At 39.8% G+C, this 23,067-nt stretch overlaps 1 non-coding gene across 1 annotated transcript; it reads right to left on the reverse strand.

Moving 5' to 3' along the window:
• Positions 1 to 5,669: 5,669 nt before the first annotated feature.
• On the reverse strand, positions 5,670 to 5,742 carry TRNAK-CUU (transfer RNA lysine (anticodon CUU)). The gene has a single exon. It is a non-coding gene; the product is annotated as a tRNA-Lys (tRNA).
• Positions 5,743 to 23,067: the final 17,325 nt, after the last annotated feature.

A 23,067-nucleotide genomic window follows, 5' to 3' on the forward strand; every position in this document is an offset into this window, starting at 1 on the left:
CATTTAAGCTATATCCATGAAAAATTCTTTCTCATTTGGTTTGAGCTCCTTTATGCAACCTAAATTGAAGTTACACTGTGAACATTATGTTTAGGGCAGGCATTCTAGATGAAAGTTTGTCAAACAAGAAAACGGTTGACCACTTTAACCAAGTATTGAAGAGAATTTATTATCGATAATGCTTGCACATACTCTTGGCTTGGACCGTTGTGGTTATTTGCAGTGGGACTATTGAATGTTTGAAAAGTGTTGTTTTTTCCTCATGGTCTAGATTTGGATGGTTATTTACGTGGGGATTATTGAGAAATATTTTGAGCAATGGTTACTCTTAGCACCTCCGAACAACATAGGTTGTGGTCTGGGGAGTGTTTGGTTGTAAAAGGCCTCTATATCTCATGGCCAAGACCTCTTTAGGTTATTTGCAGGACTAGTGATGAGGGAGTTGTTGAACAGCTCATGGCTGGACCTAGATGGTTGTCTAACTCCCCCATCGGAATAAAGGATTGTATAGGTTATTGAGAAGTTAGGTTGCACCATGTCCTTGAAAACTCCCCCAATTGGAATAGAGGAATGTGTAGGTTTTTAAGAGGAAGCCCTGGTGCTTTTCGTGCCATAGGAGGAGGAAAAACCTAAGGCAAAATGGGTGACAATATGTAGTTCAAAAATTGCTTAAAGCTTTGCATAATTGGAAGGTCCTACCGAGGTTTCCTTGAGAGTATGTTGTGGAGTTTTTCTAGAAGGAATTGTAGGTACTTTGTAGAATTTAGAAGTGCCATCTGGCCCTATTTGTTCTTGGAGGTACTGGTATGCTTTGAGAAAAGTAGACGCCTGAAGCTTTGATACTAGTGTAACAAGATGGCACTACGTGCCGACTGAAAAGAACAGATTGGATAGACTTTAAGCACTTGAAAACAACTGAAAACACACACACACACACACACAAACATAGGATATTGTTGTCAAACAAGAAAACGGTTGACCACTTTAACCAAGTGCTTTTGTATGTGTGTGGGTCTATGCCCACTTGATCACTAGGTTGTGGTAAATGTTTCATTACCTTTATAGATGAGGCAACTCATAAAGTATGGACTTATCCAATGGCTTATAAGGATGATATAATTTGTGTCTTTCCAAGTAAATTCTGTCTCTTTTTGAATTTTTAAAAGAGGAATATTAAGTAAGGATTAATAATGGGGGAATGCACTTCCTATGACTTCTAATGTTCTTTTCTCTAATATGAATCACATTAAGAGAAGGATTATTGCTCATACCCTTGCTCAAAAATGGATGATTGTAGATAAAATCAAAGATCCCATCTTGAGAAAAGTTTGCCTTGTGAATTTACATTCAAACTTGTCAAATTTTTTTGGCACTAAAGCTATAAGAAAATTAATTCATGTGATAAATGGATCACCCAACAAATCTCTCGATAGTAGTTTTCTACAAAAAGCCTACAAGGGACTTAAAACTTTCTACAATCATGAAAGAGTGTTTTGTTGCTTCGTGAAAATCTTATGTGCCTATGCCTTAAGGTCTTTGTAAAAATCTTGCACCAAAGTCCAAAAAGTGAAATTTCTTGGTTGTGAAAAAAGTGGTGCGATGGACTATCATTTGTGGGATCCATGGCTTGTAAAATTATTTGTAGCAAGTAAAATTATTTAGATAAGTGATGTGATGTTCACTGACAAGAAAAATACTCGAAACTTCTCTTAAATTCGAGGTAAGAAAAATAATTTCCCACAATGTTATGCCATTAAATGATGCAAAACAAGGTTGTCCATGCATTGCACTATCAAGATATAGTGTAAATTGGTGCTCCTAGTAGATCTACCATGCAAAAAAATGTGGCAGTTCATCAAGTAGTGTCAAAATGCTAAGGATAAACCTAGATCATAGTACAAAACTTAGTGCATTGAGAAGCTCAACTCAAATTTTGAAGCCACATGAATGGTTTGTGTAAAGCTTATGATATACTAGGTTGATGACTTGCAAAAATATCTCTTGCTATGATGAAGCCATGTTGAGAGATGGTAAGCTTAAGTGGCATGTGCTTTCCAATAGAAAATGGATTTTGTGCAAAAGAATCAAATTTAGGCTAGTACCTTTTCTAGAAGAATGATTTATGATTTAAATGGGTGTACTAGTTGATGATCAAAACTAATGAAGGGGAGCTAAGTATAAGGCTAGATTTTTTGCAGAAGGGTTCAAGGAGATGCAAGGTACATAGAGGATGTGAGTTGGATACAAAGTGTGTAGCTTAGGATTCTTTTACATAGTTGAGAGAGAGCATTTGATGATTTAATTAGTGATGTCAAATGTGTAGGCTTCCACTAGTTGGTGGTGCAGATATGTCACACACCCCAACAAGCCTCCCCGTATGTGTCATAATAGCACCCACAAAATGCAAAGGTATCCTCCCCTAGAGAATTTAATAGCAAGGTGAAGGATCAAAGTTAAAACATCCTCCTCAGAGATTTCTCAACTGGGTGTGAGATCAGAACAATTCCCTTGAGAGAATGTATGCTGGTCAAGGTGGTTGGCTCAAGAATACAATGCTTCCTCCAATGTTGGAGGTCAAAGATGAAGTCCTACTGCAATCTTCAAAGTATTGAAGAGAATTCATTATCGATAATGATTGCACATACTCAAGGCCTGGACCATTGTGGTTATTTGCAGTGGGAGTATTGAATGTTTAAAAAGTGTTGTTTTTTCCTCATGGTCTAGATTTGGATGGGTATTTACCTGGGGATTATTGAGAAAGAGTCTGAACAATGGTTACTCTTAGCACCTCCAAACAACATAGGTTGGGTCTGGGGAGTGTTTGGTTGTAACATGCCTCTATATCTCATGGCCAAGACCTCTTTAGGTTATTTGCAGGAGTAGTGATGAGGGAGTTGTTGAACAGCTCATGGTTGGACCTAGATGGTTGTCTAACTTCCCCATCGGAATAAAGAATTATGTAGGTTAGGTTGCACCATGTCCTTGAAAACTCCCCCAATCGGAATAGAGGAATGTGTAGGTTTTTAAGAGGAAGCCCTTGTGCTTTTTGTGCCAGAGGAGGAGGAACAACCTGAGGCAATAGAGGTGACAATATGTAGTTCAAAAATTTCTTAAAGCTCTGCATAATTGGAAGGTCCTTTTGAGGTTTCCTTGAGAGTATGTTGTGGATTTTTTCTAGAAGGAACTGTAGGTACTTTGCAGAATTTGGAAGTGCCATCTTGCCCTATTTGTTCTTAGAGGTACTTGTATGCTTTCAGAAAAGCGGACGCCTGAAGCTTTGAAACTAGTGTAACAAGATGGCACCACTTGCCGACTAAAAACAACAGATTGGATAGAACTTTAAGCACTTTAAAACAACTGAAAACAACACACACACACACACACAGAGGATGTTGTTGTTGTTGTTGTTGTTGATGTCAATTGAAAATTGTTGGTGTTGTTGAAGCTTTTCCTCCCCTCCAAATGTGTTTTCAAAATGTTCAAAGCAAATGTATGCATGCCAAATTCAGTTTAGATGTGTGCAAGTGAGGATGGTCTTATCACAAGTTGAGGGAAAACAAGGGTTTCTTCCTTTGCACCATTTGAAGGGGCTTTAGGCCCGACCCTTCAAAAGAACAAGTAGTTTCTCCTTTCATCACATGGAAAACCCTTAGGAAGGGCTCAATAGCAAGGCTTTGAGCGGCTATACTATGGGAAGGAGATTTTAGCCAAGCTTCAAGCAGAGTAGTGTGGGAGCTCACTTTTAAGGCTTGAATAGTTTGAGACTTTGGGGCAACTTGGCCATGGGAACTAAGGTAAAATAAGGGTATGATGTGGCTCAGTTTATATGGCAAGGCTCAAGTCAAGACTCAACAAGTGACGAGCCAGAGTAGCAGAGCGGAAGGACAAAGCGGGTTTGCACGAGGAGGATGCACATGTGAGCAGTGAAGAGGGTTGTGATTAGGTTGACAAGCCAAATCTTAAGATGCAAAGTTTGTACTGCAACAAGCCAAAGAATTAAATCTAACCTTCCCCTCACGTAATCACCACGGGTAGTGGAGCATGCTCATATCCCCCAAGTGATGATTAGGGATAGGATTTAGTATTACCAGTTTGAGAATGTAAAGATGTTACTTATTAATGATATAATAGAGAAACTAATTAGACCTATGTGTGAACCATTGGCTCTTATACTACCACATGAAAGGGAATAGGGTTATGGTGGAAACGAGAGTGAGCCGTTCATGGCATTATTAGTGTGTTAATTAGAAAGAGATTGAGACCAATGGAAGTAGCAATTTGTAAGTGGATTGATAGCAAAGTAATATGCAAATGATGAGCACTGAGTGGTTCCAAATGATAGGGTAGTGCATGGATGCAAAGTGGATACAAAATGTGTAGCTTAGGCTTCTTCTATAGAGTAGTGAGAGCATCTAATGATGTAAGTAGTGATGGCAAAGTGTAGGTCTTCCAATGTAGAGGAGTTGGCGTTGAAGATGTGTCACACACCCCAACAATTAAGAATGGCAAAGTGTAGGTCTTCCAATGTAGAGGAGTTGGTGTTGCACATGTGTGTCACACACCCCAACAATTTTTTTATATTTTTATGAGGAAATATTCATGCATAGGATTTTGTTGATATAGAAACTAGTGTGTAAGCTTAAACAAATCCTTTATGGTTTGAAGCAAACACTTTGGGAGTGGTCCCACAAGCTTGCTAGATTCGAAGTGGACATTGATCATTGTGACTATATGATGATACAAAATTATGGTAGTCTTTTATCTTGATCGTGTACGTACGTTCTAAGCCAAGGGTTTTCTAGTAATATCAAGGGTGTTAGCCTTAGATCTAAAGGACAACCAGTTTTCTTAGAGGGTTCATTATCAAAAGCTCTAAGTAGCCCATTCTATCAAAGCATGCCATACCCAGGAACTCGGGGTAGAGGAGAAATATCAGCTTGATATGTGGCATTGATGATGCTAGGAGCCGGTATCATCGGAGCTGTTGGAGTGGAGAAAGTCACAATCGACTTTGGAGAGTAGCCACATATCAAGCTAATCTGAAACAAGTTGCCCATGGATGAAACAAGATAAGATTTGTCGAACTTGGCATATTTGAAATTTCTCGTAAGACAAAAACAAGCCTTATAGAAAAGGTGGTATTCGACAAAGGTAGCTTACAAGAAATTGGCATAAGGAGGAATCTACAAATAGAAATTAGAGGGGCATGGCATAAAATCTAGCAACAGTTTTCTTCAACAAGCCACATGGCCTGGATGAATGAGAAAGAAAGGAAAGCCTGATAAGGTTTTGTTGTATGGAAAAGTTTCAAGCCAAGGCTATTATAAGTAGAGTACAAAGCAACTTGAGCTCGATAAGCAACCGAGGTCTCACGTTGACTGACATGTGAGTAGCCGGGCAGGTGGAATTCGAGTAGCTAGGATCTTATTTTTGAGCTAGCGATAGGCATCTAGTAACCCGCCAAGAAGGGGATCACGAGTCCCTCGAGCCCAAAAAAAACAGATAGTAACTAGGTGAATATTCGCAATTGTACTTTGCATGAGGTCAACGGAAGCTTCAAGCAATAGTCGCGATGCAAGCTAAATAAAATGTGTCGTGCACAGCGAGATGTATCCAGGAAAAGGAACGCCTTGCACCCCGCACAGAGTGAAAAGTAGATTAATTCAAGTCGCCGGCCATGGGGCTCGAACCCATGACCACAAGGTTAAGAGCCTTGCGCTCTACCAACTGAGCTAGGCCGGCTTGTTGATAGGTGGCTGGAGAGCATCACTTTGGCTTTTCAGTTTTCAGCAACCGCTGGAGAATTTTCTAAGAGGATGCCACAATAGTCATGTTTCCCTTGATTTTTGACTCCCCCCCCCCCCCCCAAATTGCCCATTGGGCTACAAACTACTCCGACAAGAAGGGGCTACATCAGCATGAGGGGAGAGCTTACAGTCGACGCCGCCCTCTAGCCTCTCAAACTGACCTCCAAGTCTATGGATCAGCTCCAACCATATATCTCCTACAACCTCCACCGGTCGGATGGCGTGGGCCTCAAAGATGCGGAAGCATCGGGCTCTTCATATGGACCAGAGAGTCGGGCCGCAGATAAGCTCCCAACAAAGCTCTTTATCGCGTAAGCTCTGCGGCGGCAGGCTGGAATGTAGGCCGGCCCTCCTGCATCTAAACGAAGTGCTGGGCCCTTGAGGGTGGACCAAGCAACAACATCCCAAGTGTACTGACTAGTTGATGACAAGCCTGGCATCAATCGTAGAACCGGCTGCGCCATGGGGCAGTCCCACAGACAATGCCTCTGTGACTCAAGTGGGTGGTCACAGGCCGCACAGCCCGTTGGGTCACCGTTGACCAACCAGCTCCCCACTGCGGTAGCTCGATGGGCGACAAGCCACTAGAACATGGTAACTCTCCTCGAATGTTTTCTATCCCACAAGCGCTTCCGAAAATCTATCAGAAACTCAGCTGTGAGACCTTCTTCCTGCCAAGTGACATGTTCCGCAAGGCGGGCCTCTCATCGAGCAACCACTATGTGGGTGACTAGCTGAACCAAAAGGATAATGGATGATAAGGCGGGCCTCTCATCGAGCAACCACTATGTGGGTGACTAGCTGAACCAAAAGGATAATGGATGATCACATTAATGAATAGGGCACTTTCAAAATGTGCTACCGAAGATCCTTTATACTTCAGTGTTCAATCAGAAACAAACATATGGCGGCTCGGTTCTTTTGAGGTAAGTCATTTTCTTCCAACTCTTGTACTAAAATAATACATTGCATTTCATATCACATTAGGATTAATCTTGATGGTAAAGAAAGAGGACCATGACATTTTATTTTGGGTCTTCAATCAAACCCCTATTCCTGACATAACTGACCGTCAAATAATCAAATAAATCGAGGAGAGGTGTTGGTTGTGGATGGGAGGGAAAACTTTCAAGTCCAATGGCATCTTCCAAGTGACCTCAAAACACTCAAGTGTAACAAAAACGTTTTCCAAGGCTCCTCCCTTGAAAGAAGACCTTGGATAATGAGCTTCCCAAAGGAGAGCTCTACTCCATCGTGCTTGATCAATGATTACCCCCCCCCGGGAGCAAAGTAGGGTGATGACATGCCCATGAGACTTTGGCCCGAGCTGACTTTGTGTCTCTCTGTGGCCAGAGACAGTTCCTGATAAGCCTCTCTCACTAGCTGATGCAATAACTCGAGAAGATCCAACAAGATGTGATGTACCACATGGTGGCCAAGAGCCCTTGGTTGGCCACAACAACCCTACCAGCAAGAGAAAGCCACACCGAAATCAGCTTCCTCGTGGTGGCTAGGAGGACGGGAGTAGTTTGATTCTTTGGTGACAAGTCCAAGCCAACTTAGAAACCCAAGTAGCGAGAGGGCGTTAGTGGAGGGATCCAACACAATCCCTCTCCACGCATCCAGTCAGGCATGAGAGCATCATCAACCCAAAAAGCCATTATCTTTAGCTAGTTGATCAATACTCTCGATGCATAGCAAAACACCTCTAGGGCTTGCTCACACCTGTGAAAATTGGCCTCACGGCCCTCTACAAACATGCCTGAATCATTCGCAAACTCGGCATCCATAAGCTCCTCTCCCTAAATGGGTAATTGTAGACCTTGCAAACCACCCTCTTGTGAGGCCAAAAATTTTCTCATCGCCTCTGCGTAGAAAAGAGATATGAAGGGAGCAAGAGGGCAGCCCTATTGTACTACGTGTGTAAGCATGAAGTGTACCCCTTGACCTCTTGATAGCAACACTTGATTGAGAGCACACCTATAGATAGTAGACACCACTCTGATCCATGCATCTAAAAAACCAATCCTGCGCAAAGTGCCCTCCATGAAGTCCCAATCAACTCTTTCGTAGGCCTTCTCAAAGTCAAGAAGGAACACCATAAGATCCTCTTCTCATAGATGGGCTAAGGTAGTTGCCTCCCAAAAGGTCAAGATGTTGTCAAGGATACTACGCTCCTTGACAAAGCCTATCTCCGTCTCGTGTATGATGCTATCAAGCAGTGATTGAATTCTCAAACTTAGAGCCTTTGCAAGAATTTTGTAGGTTGAGTTGAGAACGGTGATTGGCTGCCACTACCACATCTCATCTAAAGATCCCCCCTCCTGGGGAAGAGGTAGACCAAATCCTTGCTCGTGCTATCAAGCATCTCCCCATTGTGCAAAATGTGGTGGAATAAACTACATAGGTTCTAACCAAGCACCCCCTAGTACTCCAAGAAAAATCTAGGAGTCAAACCTATTGCACCATGGGGCAGTCCCATAGACAACGCCTGTGTGACTCAAGTGGGTGGTCAAAGGCGGCACAGCCCGTTGGGTGGCCACGGTAGACCAACCAGCTCCCCACTGCAGTAGCCCGATGGGAGACAAGCCACCAGAACATGGTGACTCTTCTCGGATGTCTGTTATCCCACAAGAATTCCCAAAAGTCTATCACAAACTCAGTTGTTGTGAGACCCTCTTCCTGCCAGTGATGTGTTGCCACAAGGCGGCCTCTCGTTGAGCAAGGTAGCGTGATGACCTACCCATGAGACTTTGGCCCGAGTCGACTTTGTGTCTTTACGTGTACACAAAAAGTTCCTGATAAGCCTCTCTAACTAGCTGATGCAATAACTTGAGAAGATCCAACAAGATGTGATGTATTACATGGTGGCCAAGGGCACATGGTTGGCCACAACAACCCTACCAGCAAGAGAAAGTCGCGTCGAGATCCAATGCAACAAATTCCTCGTGATGGCTAAGAGGAGGGAGCTGACTTCGTCTCTCTCTGTATCCACAGAAATTTCTTGATGAGATTCTGTAACTAGTCTATGATCAGCTCCAGCCATGCATCTCGTGCAATCTCCATCGGTGGGGTGGGCGGGCCTCGAAGATGCAGAAGCATCGGGCTCTTCATATGGACTAGAGAGTCGGGTTGCAGATAAGCTCCCAACAAATCTCTCTATCATAGCTCCACTCCTGAGGACTAGAGAGTCGGGTTGCAGATAAGCTCCCGACAAATCTCTCTATCACAGATCCACTCCTGAGGTGTAAGATCTGTAGAAGGCTGGAGTGTAGGCTGTCCCTCATGCATCACAATCATCTTGCTAGCTGAGGATAGCTCAAAAAAAAGTGTTGGCCCATGAGGGTGGGCCAAGCAGAAACATCGCAAGTGTGCTCACTAGCTGATGACAAGGCTGTAGAACCCGCAACCAAACCTGTTGCACCATGGGGTAGCCCTATAGACAATGCCTCTATGACTCAAGTGGGTGGTCATAGGCGGCACAACCCGTGCGGTGGCTAGTGTTGACCAACCAGCTCCCCAGGTTGCCATGGTGGCTCTGTCTTTGACTCACTGTCTGTATGCACCGCTTGAGCTCTAGATGGTCCTCATTGTGATTGTTGGAGTGGTGGCTGTTCCCTGTCATTCTTCGATAATGCTCCTAACTCTTCTTCTCGCCATCACTCGATGCATTTCTTAAAGCTAGGATGTGGTGCTTGATCCCCATACTATCATGCTGCAATTGTTGTTCTTGTGCCTATGATAACTCTTGTTCCCGACTACTCTGCCCAGTGCTTGAAGACCGCCAAGAATGACCAGATGTTTGCAGATGTTTTCTTTAGCTTTTAAGCCACATCACCTTCTCACATCCTTGAAGAGTGTTTTTGTTAGCAAGCGGATGCTCTTTGGCGGTTTCTTTGGTGCGCACCATCGGGTATGGTAAGAGCTCACCTGTGGAGAAGAAACAAGTGACTAGTGAGTGGATCTAATATTTTGTTAGCAGGCGGATGCTCTTTGGCGTTTTTTTTGGTGCGCACCATTGGGTATGGTAAGAGCTCACCTGTGGAGAAGAAACAAGTTACTAGTGAGTGGATCTAACATTTATAAGTGTCCATTTTAAAAGTGCCCTTTCACACTATAGTTTTTATAAAAATCTATTATTCTTTAAAAGGGTGCCCCCAAACTTTAATAAACAAAAATGTAAAGAAGAGTAGTTATTAGTGTTGAATCCAACTCCACTCTCATCAAACACTCTGTTGGCATGTAGTCACTAGCACTGAATCCAGCTCTACCCTTGCTGGACTCTGTGCTGATGCCATGCAGCATAATTGGCAGGGCCTTGCGACATTCACCACTTGTTGTTGTGCTCTTGAAGACTCAAATTGCGCACTTCCCTTGCAATCTTAGATTGTTGGGAACGCTCCAATGGTGAGCTTGCGAGCAAATGTCGTGCAAAAATACCAATTGAACATCTCTTCTAGACAATTAGATTGTACCATACCACCAACATCTCGAGTACTTTTAAAGTACACCCCCTAGTTTGATAATGGGATGTCTCCATGCCTTGAGTGCTAAAAATCTCAAGCGAACCATATTTGTGCATAAAAAATGTTCCATGTGCAAACAAGATATGTTGTTCACACGAGAGAATGCTGCAAATTATGAAATGAAAACAATCTCTTGTAATAATGTCACTATGTGACATGGCTTATCGTGTAATGTGTGATGTTATTTTCACCCCAAGAAAGGGTAAAGACCTTAGTGAAATCCACCAACATTTCTTGAAATGATTGGCGTTGCTCCTTTGTTGTGCTAGTAAGTCCTATAAGATTGACCATTTTATCAAAAGTTGTTGAAACTTTCTTGTTCTTGTTTACAAGCTCTCCATTTGAGTCATTGCCAATAGTTGTAATATTTAATGGTCTAGTAACTTGTGTGTAGCGGAAAATAGCATGAACATAGTGAGCATTTCATTAGAAAAACTTCCTAATGAGAATAACAAGAATGCTTGGGTGGAGAGCAACAAAAATCATAACACCTAGTTAGATAGCATGAACAATACTTCAAAAGAGAGAGAAATTAAGAAATTGACAACATTTGAGGACCGGATTTGCATGTAGCCGGTCCCCCCTCCAAAAGGCTTTGTATTATGGTTTCTCCCATCAAGAGAGACATTTTACAATACAATTTCTTGTGTTCCTTCAATACTAGCTAGTGCAATGAAGATGGAAACTTCATGCACTACGCAAAACACTCATCAAACACAACATCAATTCCCTCACAGTCTCACACCCAAGACCTCACACACCTTCAAAGATGGTGAGAGCTAGCGGGGTATGAGAGTAGATTGAGAGGAAGAAGGAGTATTCTTACGAGAAAAATGTACATCTCCTCACATAATCACTCATATTAGCATAGCTTAGCTTAGTAATTAGCATGGTAGAGGAGATGAGCATGCATTGAAGCTTGGCTCTTCGTTGGATTTGCATCACAAAGCCAAGAGTTGTTGGTGTAGGCCTTCCTTCTCACAAGCTTGGAGTAGGTGATAAGCTTTCCATTAAAGCTTGAGAAAGAGAGAGTCTTCACACATGAGATTGTGTGAGCGTGTGTGTGATAATGCCTTGCAAAAATCAGCCCCCTCTCTCTCTCTTGGTCGACCCCTCTTGCTTTTTGCTCTTGCTAGCATCCTATTGGACCTCCCCAGGCTTAGCCAATGGTAATTAAGCAGCATAAGTGATAGCCTTCTGACATGTGTCCCCCTTTCCCCTTTTGTGAGAGCTTTAGGTAATTATTTAGTTCAACTAAACTCTCATTGGATCCCTTTGCCTCCTGGCCAATAGGAATCAGGCAAGCCATTGGGCTGCTGAATGCTCATTGGTCCCCTTGGGAGACTGTCCAATAGTCTTCTAGAGAGCTTAATTCTTATTGGTTCTTTTATTAAGCGTTCTTAAATTAATTAAACTAGATTTACTCTAGCATAATTCTCATTGGTCCACCTCCAAGGCCATCCAATAGGAATTGGGTACACTTTGAGGGGGTCTGGGCTAGGGAGCTGACATGTGTCCCTCATTCTGTTTGTGAAAAAGGAGCTTGTGTGTGTGTGTGTGTGTGTGTGTGTGTGAGTTTCTCTCTCATCTTCTACTTACAAGGCTCGCCCCCTCCTATGTAGGCAATGCCAAAGACTTTTGGGACACACACAAAGCATCCAATTCCCCCAATGTTTGACCTTTGGACACAACCATTGAATTTTTGAACCTTAGCATTTTGGAAGTCTTAATGGGCTGAACCTTAGGGTCTTTTAAGCCCATTGTTGCACATGGCTCTTTTACAGATGCCCCCCCCCCCCCCCCCCTCTTTGCATCTCTATTTTCCCTCTGGATCCTTACTGTGTGGCCGGTCTGCTAGCTTAACCAATATTCTAGCTTTTTCTCCCCTGGCACTTCCCCATATTAAATGATCAGTTTAACATGAGAAAATCATTTAAAAGAATTAGATATTGATTATTATGACAATAGTAGCTTGCATAATTCATTTCAGAGTTCCCAAAGGATAGCTGCCTTGTGGTTGGAGCTGTTTTGAGCATCATGTCAGCATGGGTTTCCCTACAATTGACACATTTCCACCATGACAGCCAATGGAATTGAGAAGTGCCTCCAGCCTTTTGATTGCCTCTAGGAACTGTTGCAATGGCTGCATTGTGAAAGCACAGTCAATGTGGAGCTTCAATAGCCTGTAAAAAATGAGCATGAATGTATGTAATGTATAAAAATGTATTTTCGAGGGGGGGGGGGGGGGGGGGGGGGGGGGAGAAGATTTTGAAAAAAGTGGACTTTCAGTGCTTGTAGGTAAAAAGAAACGTCAAAAATAGTTTTTTTATATTATATATTGGGGGAGACTTTTAAGTCAGAATTGAGTGAAAATGACTTTTTTGAAAAGAAGTCAATTTTTGCCCCTTAGTTATGCATGTTTTTGCTGATGTAGCCACACTCCTTTACTCCCTTCACTTTCAAAAAGCTAGAGAGAGAAAGGGACCTCCTAGGTCCATATCCTACATGTGCCTAAATAAAGGCTAGAAAAGCCTATTCAAAACTAGCTTCTTGAATGCTCTTGTCCCCTTCACCCTACACAACTGCAATTTTAATCCCTAAAAATTAGAATTCCTTACAACGCCCATGCAAAGTCCATATTTTTCCTAATGAGAAAATGAGGGAGATTTTTCTCATACCTCTATTAAGGCTACAGTCAAAGGTGAAAATTGTAGAGGTCACCCATGATGTCAATACTAGGGCCAAAGCTGAGTAGGAAATTGGCATGTAGAGGAGACAGAGAGAGAGAGAGAGAGAGAGAGAGAGAGAGAGTCACAGCTATTCTGTAAGAAGAGAAGTTATGACAAAGAAAAAGTCAACTATTGTGTAAGAAGAGAAGTTATGACACAGTAACGTGTGAGATAGATATGAGAAACAATGAGATATTAGCAAATGGTTCAAGGAGGCTAGCAATCAATTCTATCAAAATTATTATATTGCAAGATTTAGATGCACAAATAATAGATTCTATTTAGTATATATTCCTAAAGTAAGTGTCACCAAATTTCATATTTTGTCTACTTAAATGAATTTTCTCTTGCTAGAATTGGCCATGCTAGTGAGAGAAAATAAAAATAGTAGAAGGGCAAAAAATGTATAACAGGCAAAGGAATGTGTTCGTGAACTAGAGAGCTCCACAATTTGAATGAATTTTTCACAAGTGCCAACAAAATTTGATAAGAATTCAATCGGGATCTTATGGGGCAAAGACGGGATATTAATGAGCCCAAAGAGTCAAAAACGAATCCCGAAAGTCTTTGAAAGTCAGAAGGATAACCAAAAGGTGGGAATGAGATCCAAGGTGTTATTATCCACACTTGTCAATTTAAAGCTATGTGGAGATAAGGGATGTGGTCCACAAGCCTCCCATGCAAAAGATAAGGTGAGAGGAGTGGCTTTTTAAAATAGATTTTTTTGAAAAGAACCTAGGGTGAGTATTTTTTAAATAACTCAAAAAAGAAAGAATTTTTGTAAGAAGAATCCACTAGGATTCTCAAAAATGGCAAGATAAACAACTTTGTAGTTCAAAGTTTTTTCATTTGAAGACTGCAAGGGAAAGTTTTCTACGTTTTTCTGTAGGGTTGCACTGGAGAGAGCAGGGAAACTTCTATCTTCCTGTCTCATGAGTCTCCATGCAATCCTCAACCAAAAGAAGCTCTCAATTATCTCCTCAAGGCTCATCATTGTTTCTCTCTCTCTCTCTCTCTCTCTCTCTCTCTCTCTCTCTCTCTCTCTCACAGAAGTCTCTATAGCTATGGCTGCTCAAGTTTATACTATTTAACTATGCAAGTTACTACAATCTTCTTTCCAACTTGATTCTTGTTTAATCCCTGTAGATCTTGTCACGCGTGAGGTGTTAGGGCCTTGGCACGAGGTTGTTTTATGTGAAAATTGTAACCCTCAAACTGTGCCAAATTTTAGAGCTTTCATCTCTTCAATTTGGACAGACAAAAGTGCGATTAGTCAGTTGTATTGATCAAAATCTCTTCTGAAGAAGAATAATTTATCAATACAATTTCCTTTTGAAGGGGGGGTCAGCTCCAAAAAGTCTGGCCCTCAACTGGTGTCGAATTCTTCTCTCTCTCTCTTACAATTTCAATACATGTTTGTGATGCGTGATTGAATCTAAGTTAGTGCATGATCTGCAATTGTCATGCTCAAATATGTTGAATGTTACACAATTGATTAATTACTCTAGTTAATCTATAATTTCTGATGCACCTTAGTCCCAATTCTCTGACATTGGTATCATATCATATCTAGGTTATTTCTTTCTTTTTGAAGAAAGGGCGTTTCTAGGATTGATCATGAAGAGTTTAAACCAAGGGTGTGTAAGATCCAAAGAGCATTCTCTTGATTAACAAAGGGGTATAGCTGTGATTTTTCACACAAAATAATTATATTTCACAAGAACTTATGATTCAAAAAGCACCATCACTATGTCTGAACATAATCAAGAATAGGAGAGAGTGATTGACTTCACCAGTTTAGATTTGCACAATGATGCTACAACTACTGATGGAATTTGGGCAGTTGAATTTTGTGCTTGCAGGTTACAAGAAGCTATGGAAAATCCTTCTTTGTAGGTTGTAGTTCAAACATAGCTATAAACAAGAAATCTTCTTGTCCCTGCTCGAAAAAATTGCATATGGTCATAAAGGACCGGGAGAAAGCTACTCGTCGCAATGTCAAGGTCGATGTTTGGCATTCCAGAGACGTGCTCTTTTTGATGTGTGATAAAGATGATTGGTCACAAGAGAATCTCAAGTTTAAGGAGAACCTTCTGCTACTAAAGAAATCATTCAAGAAAACATGGACCGACACTCAGATTACTCATTACATGGTACTCTCAAAAGCATTCTTCTAATTAGAAAAAGCTATGTCAATGTTATGTTTTCTTAACAACTTTGCTTAATTTGTAGCACATCATTTTCAACCATTTACCATACTTTATTCAAAAGTACAAAAACCCAGGCATATGGAATACCCAGTGCTTAGAAAAGTCTGACTACATGGCGAGGAATGCCTCCTTCAGACACACTCAGCATGGTGGCTTTCAAGACAACACAAACAATTTGAAAGAGCTATTCCAATGGTTCTATCACAGAATCCTTCATTGCATGCAGCAAAAGCAAGTATTAGCATCTTCAACAATAGCAGAGGCAATCACGCATTTACAACAAAAAAAACTTAAGTGCTCAAAGGCTTTTGTATCTGTTGTCCACTTGGAAATATTCAATGAGTTTGAGCTGTTTCATATCACTTTCTTCAATCACTTCTATCTTATTTTCTTTGAGCTTGTAATATATCTGCATAGCATACCATAATTCTAGCTGATTGAGTGACATATCTATATTGCACTATGTACATTGTAAATGTGTAGCATCTATAATATATGCTATTTGCTAGTGCTATATAGTATGTGTGTGATAGTTCTACAATAAATTTTGTGTATAATGTGTAGAATGTGTACTTTGTGCTATCTGCTATGTGCAATGTGCTATATAGCACATAGAATAGGTGTTTTTTTTAAGTCCTCAGATCATCTCTCTCTCTCTCTCTCTCTCTCTCTCTCTCTCCAAGTACACAGGTATGTGCTACACACATGCACATTGTACAAGTGTATTATGTGCTATGTGCTATATAGCACATAACACAAAGCATTTCCATATATGTAACAGGCTATGTATAGAGAGTTAATGTGTAGCATGTGTATAATACGCCATACACAATGTACATTGTGTAGCATATGTGCTATGCAATATGTGACATATGGAATAGTAGCCAGCAATCAGGAGATGTCTTTTATACATACTAAATAAATTATAAAAATCTGCTATAATACACACAAAAAACAAATTCAGCCTACAACTACTTTACAAATTATGTTATAAGAGATGAAAGTAACATCTCATCACTCCAAAAGTTTAGAAAAATCTTTAATTCTTTTTGGGTAAATTAGTAGACAACAAAGGCTGTAAGAAAACTTAGACAAAAGATTTCTACATTGTATGTGTTGGTAAATTCCCCACTCACAATCAACCTTTGCTTCTTGCTAGTTGTTAATGACTTCTATAGTAACTTATGACATGAGTAGACACTATATCATAAGGATTTTCAAGCTGTTCCATCTTCGTATAAGCACTAGGGATGGGTGAATTTTTCTCACTTGAGTAACCAAGGGAACAATGTGGCAGTTAGGTAATTTGGGGATTGACTAACATCTATTGGATCAAATGGAGGATAGAGCCAGGTGCATGGTGGGTTGAGTAGACACTTACAGAGCGTGTTATCCACCGACAGTGTAGTGTCATTGTTGAACTCAACATAGAGCCCCCAAAAGTCTGTCAAACACTTCAAAAATACCTCCTTTCTATTATCACAAGTTGAAGGGACCCCAAGAACTTCATCTAGCCTAAACTGCATCGTCTTACACCTTTCTTGACCGTCGATGATATCTAGGAAAATTTGTACGTTCATCTTGTAAAAGCAAGTTCTCAAAGAAGCCTCCAAATTATCTTTGGTCATGCTACTCCAAAGAACTAATTGTTCTCTTTTTGCATAGTGCATGCAAAAAAGGCCAATGCATTGGGCCTGACAACATATTCATACTGCATCTTTCTTGGAACCCGTTTAATGGTGATTACATGATAATTCTATCTTGCCGCATCAGGCACACATTTTCTTGCTCTCCCTCTATAGTAGGATACTATGTACCTTTTTATGAGTAGGCCTTTCACATCCAATATAACGCATAATCTTTTCCTTCTCTCATAATCCTCATGAGACACATGAGGTAATGGCATTACCTATAGTGGCATTACCAAAAGTGGCTATATCCTCTCTTTCCTCTCACACATATTTAGAGCCCACGCACTTGCACTTGCAAATACATTATCTTGGGTACTTAAAAGGATCATTTTTGTCTGCAAGGCCAGGAACATTACTTGGAACGTTGGTCTTGGCATGGGTGGAGACATCACTTGTACCCACGGTCTCCCCTATTCCATCTCTGGTATTTATGAGGACCTCCTCAACCACACCTCTGTATCCCTAATAGTGGCATCTATACCCACAGCCTGAGCTGCATCAACAATGGGATCAACTGCATCAATTGTGGCATTTACGCCAACGTCATTTAAATTACCATCAACATCACCATATGTGCTAGCATCAACTTCCATAATATTCGCAATGCCATCTGTCTTTGCATCAAATACCATAGATCAATAATGGCACCTATGCCAAAACCAAATGTCGTAGAGGTAGATAATGTAATCTTCTCAATTTTATCAGGCTCAACATCTATGTGCACACCATCATGGATAGCTTGCACATCAACTGCAAGGCCAACAACATTGCTTTGACATACTGCCTTGTCTTGGACCACGACATCAATTATTAGTACTAACTCACCTATTCTAGCTCTTCTATCAGTGAGAGCCTCCTCACCCATATCTTTTGTATCCCCAACACTGGCATATGTGCCCACAACCTCAATGGCATCATCTGCATCAATAATGGCATTTGTGCTAGCATCAACTTTCTTAGCATTCACAATGCCATTTTTCTTTGCATCAACTACCATAGGATCAACAATGGAAAGTGTGCCATAACCAAATGTACTAGAGTTAGATAATGTAGCCTTCTAAAGTTTATTAGTCTCAACATCTATGTTCACACCATCATGGACATCTTGCACATCAACTGTAAGGCCAACAACATCGCTTTGACATACTACCTTATCTTGGACCACAACATCAATTATCAGTATTGCCTCACCTATTCTATCTACTCTATTAGTGAGAGCCTCCTCTCTCATTTCTTTTGTATCACCAACACTGGCATCTATGCCCACAACCTCAATGGCACCAACTGCATCAATAATGGCATATGTGCTAGCATCAATTACATTACCATCAATAGTACCATTTGTGCTAGCATCCTACACCCATAGCATTCACAATGCCATCTCTATGAGCATCAACTTCAATAGGATAAAAAATAGCATCTATGCTAGATTCAACTATAGTAGGGGTAGATAATGTACCCTTTTCAAAATTGATAGGCTTAACATTTGTGTGCACACCTTCATGCACAACTTTCCCATCAATTGCATTTAGCACATCCATTGGAACATGTGGAGAAGTACTAGATGTTGTGAAGTGATCAATTGTATCTGTGCCCTCATCTACATGCCCTGAAGAGATTCTTGTGCAAGTTTCTATTTTTTTGCATCTTGATTATCTATGACAAGACAAAGTAGAAACATATTACTAGAAATGTATAGGTCACTTCATGAATAATTTGCAAGTGCACAATGCAAAAACTAACAGACATGTCATTAACAATTTCCAATATTTGTTTCAACAAGGGGCATGGATACAATAGTGGTGCAATGGAATGCACAAGCATTCTAAAGGCATCTTCCATTTGCATGGAGCTATAACTAATACATAATCACTATTTTGCAATTGGTTTCTTCTTCTTCCTAAATGAGTCAAGTGGTATATCCATTATGGGACTTCCATATGGGTTCTTGGGAGACGATTTCTTGTGCTTTGGTGTTAAATTCTTTTGCACTGTAGGTGATGTTACATTCAATGCATCTGCAACAACCTCATTCGATGCTTCACCTTTTTGAGCACCCTTGGGAATATTTTGACACTTAGTGGAGAATGCAATAGCCTTTTTGGAGATAATTGTTTCCTAGGTGATTTGACTACACTAGACTTTGAATCAAAATGTCTTCAATTACTCCACGTCATTAGAAAACTTTGGAGGCCTTTTGGATGGCCTTTTAGTAGAGAGAGGAAAAAGAGCTCCTCTAATGAGAGAAGGGCCAACGTTAAGTAGAAAAATAGGCTGATATTAGCAAAAATATGAAAAAAGTATCACCTACTCATTCAATCAGTCAACGATCCTTGAAAATGGTCACCTTTTCATTAAATGTGATTGTCTTTTTCACGAGGCCAACATCGCTCATTCGATACGGCTTTCTACATCATTTAAATTTAAAAAAATACAAAATTGTTAGATAATGTCAGAATTTGAAGATTTGAACATCGCCAATGTGTCCGAAACGACCAAATACCTAAAAATCAAATGTCTACTTGCCTTGTTCCGACACATGGAGAGGGAGAAAATGCCAAAAAACCTCTAAAAGGGGGTTGTAACAGAATGGCGCGTGAGGGGCACTCTAATTTTTTGTGAAATGGCCTCTGCACATCGCTATTCTACTTCTTCTTTTTATGGGTATATATATATATATATAAAGAACTATATATACTTATATATATATATATATATTTCTTATACTCTCTCTATATATATAGTAAGAAGTGTGTGTGTGTGTGTGTGTGTGTGTGTGTGTGTGTGTGTATAAACCCATAAAAGAGAGAAGTAGCCCAACGACATGCAGAGGCCATTTAAGAAGAATTGAGAGTGCCCCTCACTCGTTGTTCAGTTAAAACCCTATTGTAATATATATATATATATATATATATATATATATATATATATATATATATATATATATATATATATATATATATATACACACACACACACACACACACATACATACTTCTTACTCTCTCTCTCTCTCTCTCTATATATATATATATATATATAGAGAGAGAGAGAGAGAGAGAGTAAGAAGTATGTATATATATATATATATATATATATATATACACACACACACACACATACATACTTCTTACTCTCTCTCTCTCTCTCTCTTACTCTCTCTCTCTCTCTCTCTCTCTATATATATATATATATATATATATATATAGAGAGAGAGAGAGAGAGAGAGGGAGAGAGAGAGAGAGTAAGAAGTAATAGAGAGAGAGAGAGATACTTCTTACTCTCTCTCTCTCTCTCTCTCTCTCTCTCTCTATATATATATATATATATATATATATATATATATATATATATATATATATATATATATATATATATATATATATATATATATACTTCTTTCTCTCTCTCTCTCTCTCTCTCTCTCTCTATATATATATATATATATATATATATATATACTTCTTACTAGAGAGAGAGAGAGAGTAAGAAGTATCTCTCTCTCTCTCTCTCTCTCTCTATTACTTCTTACTCTCTCTCTCTCTCTAGTAAGAAGTATATATATATATATACTTCTTACTAGAGAGAGAGAGAGAGAGAGAGTAAGAAGTAATAGAGAGAGAGAGAGAGATACTTCTTACTCTCTCTCTCTCTCTCTCTCTCTCTCTCTCTATATATATATATATATATATATATATATATATATATATATATAGAGAGAGAGAGAGAGAGAGAGAGAGAGAGAGAGTAAGAAGTATATATATATATATATATATACACACATATATATATATATACATATATATATAGTTATTTATATATATAGTTATTTATATATATAAACCCATAAAAGGGAGAAGTAGCAGAGCGACATGCAGAGTCCATTTCACAAACACTTAGAGTGCCCCTCACGCACCGCTCTGCTACAACTCCCTTTCAGAGGTTTTTTGGCATTTTCTCTCTCTTCGGGTGTCGGAACAAGGCAAGTGGACAATCGATTTTTAGGTATTTGGGTGTTCCGAACACATGGGCGATGTCCAAATCTTCAAATTTTGATATTATTTGACAATTTCATATTTTTTTAAGTTTAAATGATGTAGAAAGCCATATTGAATGAGCGGCGCCGACCTCATGAAAAAGACAATCATATTTAATGAAAAGGTGACTGTTTTCAAAAAATGCCAAAAAGTTAGGTTTACTTTTCAAAGTATTACATTGTCCTTTTGGACGTACTCAATAAGTGCAAAGACATTTTAAGAAGATTTTCTAGAGAGAGAAATTGAATTTCTTAGAAGGCCCTCCAAATGACCTCCGAAATCTTCTAATGACTTCATCCCCCAAGACAAATTTTGCTTCAAGGGCTAGTTGCAGCCCTAGGGTAAGTGCCTCATCATTCCTTGTGGAGTGGATCATCTTGTTAGAGCAAGCATGTGATAATTTCCTCCCTAGGGTAATTGCCTCATCCTTCCTTGTGGAGTGGACCATCTTGTTAGAGCAAGCATGCAATGATTGCTATGCAAAGCAAGTTATTTACTCAATCTCAATTGCAATATCTCAATATACACACATATATTATAATTTTGGACCTACCAATGCCTTGCATAGAGACCCTCTCTACTGTTGTCCTCATCAATTCTTGCATTAAGGTTTTTGTTACGGTGTCTATACTTGAGAACCACTTCATTAAATTCAAGAAGGTAAAATTCCAATCGAAGGTGAACTTTCAATAGTACTAGTTAAATAATTCACATTCAATACTTACTTGCACTTGACTCTTTCATCTCATTCTTCAACTTTAGACCAATCATATGCTTAGCTCTAGGGGGAACATGCATGTTGCAACCTAGTGCAACACAGTAGCCATAGTCCCTACATACATGTGAAAAGCATAGCATATGGTGCACATGGGTGCAAGGTAGGGAGAAGACCCTCTCTGCCATTGTCCTCACGATTCTTGCATTAAGGTTTTTGTTACGGCGTCTGTACCTACAAACCATTTCATTAAATGCAAGAAGGTAAAATTCCAATGGAAGGTGAACCTTCAATAGTATTAGTTAAATAATTCACATTCAGTACTTACCTGCACTTGACTCTTCCATCTCAATCTTCAACTTTAGACCAATCATATGTTTTCTCTAGGGGGAACATGCATGTTGCAATCTAGAGAAACATAGTAGCCATAGTCCCTACATACATGTGCAAAGCATAACATATGGTACACATCGGTGCAAAGTAGGGAGAATACTTAACAGCATTAAAGGGGAATCCACACAGAGCACAATCATAGAGTCCTCCAATTGACACCTCGTTATTGCTATGCTCAGACTCCAAAAATGGAAGGAATGGCTTCATCAAACTGGTCCCCCACATTATATGAATCCCTCTCCATGCTAACAAAAAATTTAAGGTGCTCAGATTACTACATTGTGTTGCTCTCTGTTTCTGCAAGCAGTTTTTGTGAAATAAAGAAGAAAAGACATATAGTTTAAAAAATGAAACAAAATCAACATGAGAAAATAACCTTTCATACACATGTTTACATGTGCAAAGCATAACATATGGTACACATCGGTGCAAAGTAGGGAGAATACTTATCAGCATTAAAGGGGAATCCACACAGAGCACAATGATAGTCCTCCAATTGACACCTTGTTATTGCTATGCTCAGACTCCAAAAATGGAAGGAATGGCTTCATCAAACTGGTCCCCCACATTATATGATCCCTCTCCATGCTAACAAAAAATTTAAGGTGCTCAGATTACTGCATTGTGTTGCTCTCTGTTTCTGCAAGCAGTTTTTGTGAAATAAAGAAGAAAAGACATATAGTTTAAAAAATGAAACAAAATCAACATGAGAAAATAACCTTTCATACACATGTTCAGACCATGATAGCACATGGACTTTCTACATCGGCTATTGTACATAGTCCAAGTATTCTGTACTATAGTGCATATGAAGTGTAGATCATAGCAGAGAGACTGTTTGCAATATAGTTAATCAACTTGATGTACTTGTGAGAGTCTCCCTACAATCATAATTGCAATCTACATCTAGTCTAGTGCAAGATATCTAGATGTAATTGCAAGAATGTCTCTAGAATCAT

The sequence above is a fragment of the Adiantum capillus-veneris genome, chromosome 16 (genome assembly GCF_014529385.1).
Source record: "Adiantum capillus-veneris isolate H3 chromosome 16, ASM1452938v2, whole genome shotgun sequence".
Lineage (NCBI taxonomy): Eukaryota > Viridiplantae > Streptophyta > Polypodiopsida > Polypodiales > Pteridaceae > Adiantum > Adiantum capillus-veneris.